The sequence below is a fragment of the Pteropus alecto genome, unplaced genomic scaffold, assembly GCF_000325575.1.
Source record: "Pteropus alecto unplaced genomic scaffold, ASM32557v1 scaffold92, whole genome shotgun sequence".
NCBI lineage: Eukaryota > Metazoa > Chordata > Mammalia > Chiroptera > Pteropodidae > Pteropus > Pteropus alecto.
The window spans coordinates 3,020,323-3,025,729 of record NW_006432447.1 but is presented as its reverse complement, the minus strand read 5'-3'; positions in this window follow the sequence as shown (position 1 = coordinate 3,025,729).

The window sequence follows — 5,407 nt, the reverse complement described above, 5'->3', positions numbered from 1 at the left end:
GGGCCAGGCCCCACTCACCCCCCACTTTCCAATCCCTGTGCTTCTGTGAACCCGGTCCCCCTCCACCCTTAATCCTAACAGCCTGGCTCAAGGCCCATCCCTCCCTTCCACCCTCCTCTGGCCTCCTGGTCACGCTGCCCACACCAACCATTTCGCACAGGTCCCAAGGCTGTCCAAGTTTGTTATCGTTTTTTGATAACCACATCTCACAGGTGCCCGGAGCTACCCAGCGACAAAGCACTTCCACAAGACACACTCATGTATTCCTTGCTGCAACCCTGTAAGCAGGGGTTACAATCCCCACTTTGCACATGAGCCTTAGAGAAGTTACCTGCTGACTCTGATTCTAAATCACCTGGCTTGTGGAGGCTGAGCTTGCCTTCCAGGTCTGACGTTTCCTGACTCACGCTCTCTCCTCCACCCCACCCTGAAAGGTCCACAGCAAAAGCCTGCGAGCACCAGCAGGGTTCCTAAGTGCCAGAAGGGAGGAGAGTTGGCCCTCTGGCTCTACTAAACAGACCCTTTTAGAAACGCAAGTCTCCCTAAAGACAGGGTTGCAGAGATTTATCACCAGGCTTCCAGAATCAGAAGGAGGGGTTCGCATGCCTGGAGAAAGAGGGGTTTGCATGCTTTGGGCATTTAGGAGGTAGAAAGGGTCTTTGCAGAATGGTCACCCTCTGTCCCAGGACCAGTGCTTCTGTCTGCTTCCCACTGCCTCCTCCATCCTGGGAGACCCCATGCCTCTGGTGGGAAGGAGGGGGAGGTGGAGGTTCTGTCTGTCTTCAGGGCCGATAGAAAAGGAACCAAGAGGCTACATGAAAAGGGAGGACATGCTGTGTCTTCAGGGAAAAGCCAAACATGGAAGTGGCTGCCCAAGTTCCCCCAAGGGCCCTGAGGTGAAAGCTCCTCTAGGGCTGAGCTGCTTGGGAGGACTGAACGCCTAGGGTCTGGTTCCCAATAGTGGTCCCACAGCGCCACCTAGTGTCCTTGAAGAACACATGTCCCCTCACTCCATGGAGTTGAGAGCTGGACAGAACCCAGAGCGCCTCTTAAGGGCCAGATGAAAATCTGGAATACACAAATGAATGAAGAGCACTGGAACTGTCATACACTAGAAAATACATAAAATCTTTTCTTATTACTTAATTACCTTTAAGAGATAATTGTCGGGAATGCAAAATGGTATATCCACTTTGGAAGACAATTTGGCAGTTTTTTTCAAAACTAAATGTATTCTCACCATACTATCCAGCAATTGTGCTAAATATTTAGCTAAATGAGTGAAAACTTACGTCCACACAAAAACATGGATTTTAATGTTTATAGCAGCTTTATTCATAATCAATGACAATTGGACGCAATTAGGATGTCTTTCAATGGCCGAATGGGTAAACAAATGGTGCTACATCCATACAATGGAATATTTTTCAGTGATTAAAAAATAATGAACTGTCAAGCTACAAAAAGACATAGAGGAATGTTAAGTGAGTATTACTAAGTGAAAGAAGCTAGTCTAAAAAGGCTGCATACTTTATGATCCCAACTCTATGACATTCTAGAAAAAGCAGTGGTTGCCAAGGGTTCAGGGGAGTAGGAAGGGATGAATGGGGGCACAGGGCATTTTTATGGCAGTGAAACTATTCCAAATGATACTGTAATGGTGGATGATCACATTATGCATTTCTCAAAACCCATAAAACTGTATGACACAAAAATTGAACCCTAGTGTAAACTATGAACATTAGTTTTTTAAAAAAATATATCAAGATTGGTTCATCAATGGTTACAAGCACAAAATGTTAATAATAGGAGAAACTAGGGGGAGTACAAGGGAACTGTCTACTTTCTGCTCAATTTTCCTGTAAACTCCAAACTGCTCTGAAAAATAAAGTCTATTAAAATAAAGAAGATAATTGAGTGTTTAAACAAAAATAATAATCCATCGGGGGGTACGTAACATATATATCAGTAAAATGTATGATAAAAATGCATAAGACCTGAGGGAAAAAAGTATACTATTATTAAGTTCTTTTATGTAAAAATAGTCCAATATCACTTGAAAGTATGCCGTGCTGTAGATATATACTATGCTAAAACAACCACTAGAACAAAACTATAAGAAGCCAAAAAAGGATACAAAATAGATTGTAAAAAATACTCAATTAATTTGGAAGAAAGCAGAAAAACAGGAAAAAGTGACTATGAACAGTTTGGACAAGTAAAACCCAAACAGGTTTCTAGTCTAGCATGTAAGGAGCTGAATCCTAACAAATAAAAAGCTAAACAAATGGAAAATCAACAATTCTTAGATTTGTCAGAGAAGTGAGGTCCCAGGGCAAACTGCTACCCACAAAATTGGAGAGACAGATAAGTGAATACACAGAACCACAACTTATAGGAGCAGAAATCTCTGTGGGAACCAGTATAGAGGTAGGAAAATCTGAACTGAAATTGACAAATTGCTGAAAACTCAGTGTGAACAAATGTATGAGGGTTAAAAATTCCAGGGGACCCAGTCATAGGAGAACTCCCGACTTTTGTGAGTTTTACCTCTAGGAGCTGTACCAAGTTCTCACAGTGAAGATCAGAGAAAAATGCCCTGATGCTTCCTGCAGAGAAGCGGGAAAGTAACCATTTTCAGACATTCCACAGTATGCTGTCCTTAATAAGGCCTGACTCAAGAGAAACTATTTTTGCCAGAGCCTAACCCGCTGGGGTTTTATCAGAGCCTAGGTGACGTAAGGCAAGGAAAATACCCAACTAGCCATCCTGTTACACCTAAGGGGGTAGTAGAGAAACTGAGAAATTCGTAGAGGCATAGGCTCATTAAAAGACTGAGCCTTAATCATTGGACTATAGAATGCTTCTTCTCCCTCCACAGCTCATCACCAAGGTACTAAAGGCCCATTTATTGCAATTCCTTTTACTCAGCATACCATGTCTATCTATCAAAAAAAAAAAAAAAATTACATGGCATACTAAAGGGCAAAAACATAGTTTGAAGAGACAAACAAGCATCAGAACCAGACTCAGATATGGAAAGGATGATAGAATTGTTAGAAGAGGAATTTAAAACAACTATGATTAAAATGCTAAGGGCTCGAATGGATAACTAGACAGCATGCAGGAGTAGATGAGCAGTGTAAGGAGACGGGAATTCTCAGAAGAAAAAAATACTAGAGATCAAAACATCTGTAGCAGAAATGAAGAATGCCTTTGATGAACTCAATAGACTGGATGTGGCTGAGAAAGAATCATCTGAGCTTGAGGACATGTCAATAGAAACTTCCAAAATGGAAAAGCACAGAGAACAAGGACTGGAAAAAACAGAACGTAATATCCAAGGACTGTGGGACAATTGCAAAAGGTGTAACATATATATATATAATGGAAATACCAGAAGGAGAAGAAAAAGAAATAACACAAGAAATATTCGAAGCACTAATGACTGAGAATTTCCCCAAATTAGTGTCAGACACCAAACCACAGATCCAGGAAGCTCATGGTACATCAAGCAGGATAAATGACCAGTAATTTAAATGTAGACATATCATACTCAAACTGTAGGAAATTAATCTCCTTTAAAGGTAATCTTGAAAGAAGCCAGAGGAAAAACACCTTACCAATAGAGAAGCAAAGGGGAGAATTACATCAGACTTCTCAGAAACCAAACAAGCAAGGAGAGAGTGAGCGACATATTTGAAGTGTTGAGAGAAAAAAATAATCATTAATCTGGAATTCTGTACTCTGAAAATTTATCCCTCAAAAGTGAAAATGAAATAAAGACTTTCTCAAAGAAACAATAATTGAGGGATTTATTTCGTCAGTAGATCTGCCTTGCAAGTTTCTTAAAGGGAGTTCTTCAGAGAGAAGGAAAATGATATAGGTTAGAAACTTGGATCTATGTAAAAACTGAAGCGCTTTTGAGAAGGAGTAAGTGAAAGTAAAAGAAAAACTTATTTTTCGTATTCTTAATTGATCTAACAGGTAGTAGTTTATTCAAAATAATAGCAACAATAGATTATGTATGCTGATGTATAAATGAAATGAATGACAGCAATAATACAAGGGATGGAAGAATTAGGATTATTTTCTTACTATAAGGTACTCACACTGCCTATGAAGTGGTATAATGTTATTTGAAAGTGGATTTAGATTAGTGTAAATGTATATTGAAAGCTCTAAGGCAGGCATTAAAAAAAGGAAATATAACTGATAGGCTAAGAAAGGAGAGAAAATTGAATCACTAAATACTCAGTTAAAACCACAAAAGGCAGAAAAAGACTAGAAGACAAAAATAGAAACAAAGAACTAGGGCAACAGATAGAAAATAGTAATAAATGTGGTAGATATTAATCCAGTTACATCAATAATTGCTTTAAATGGCAATCGTCAAAATATACCAATTAAAAAACAGTGATTGTCAGAGTGGATCAACCCAACTATATGTTGTCTAAGAAACCCACTTTATATATAAAGACACATATGGATTAAAAGTAAATGGATGGAGATAGATATACCATGGTAACACCAATCAAAACAAAGTGGGAGTAGCTCTGTCAATTTCAAAATGGACCATAGACCTAAATGCAAAATGTAAAACTATAAACCTTCAAGAAGAAAACATAGGAAAAGAAATCTTTGGGACCTTGGGTTAGGCAAAGCATGACCCATAAAAGAACACAGTGATAAATTGAACTTCATCAAAATTAAAAATTTCTCTTTAAAAAATATTGTTAAGAGAATACAAAGGCAAACCATAAACTGAGAGAAAATACTTGCAAACATTTTTAATATAGGACTTCAATAATAAGCAAACAACCAATTTCAAAAATGGCAAAAGATTTGAATTGACAGCTTGTTAAAGAAGGTATGTGAATGCCAAATAAGCACGTAAAAGGTGCTCAACTTAGTCGTCATGAGGCTGGTGAAAATTAAAATCCACAATGTGATACCACAGCACACCTATGAACATGGCTAAAATTTTTTAAAAACCTGACCATATCAAGTGTTGCTGAGGATGCTGAGGAAAAAAAACTCTCATACACTGTGGAGGTGTAAAATGGTACAATTACTTTGAAAAACAGTATGGAAGTTTCTAAAGAAGTTAAATATGCACCTATCTAGATGATTAGAAGTGGGAACGAAATGAGAAGTGAAAACATATGTCCAAAGACTCAAATGCAAATGTTCATAGGAATTTTATTTGTAAGCTAATGATTAGAAACAACCCCAAAGCCCCTCAGTGGGTGAATGGATAACAAATTGTAGTATATCCATATAATGGAATATTATTCAGCGATATAAAGGAACAAACTACTGATACATGTGACAACATAGGTGAATCTTAAAGTAATTATGTTAGGTAAAGAAACCAGACAAAAAATCTTATGCCTTTAAAAAAATA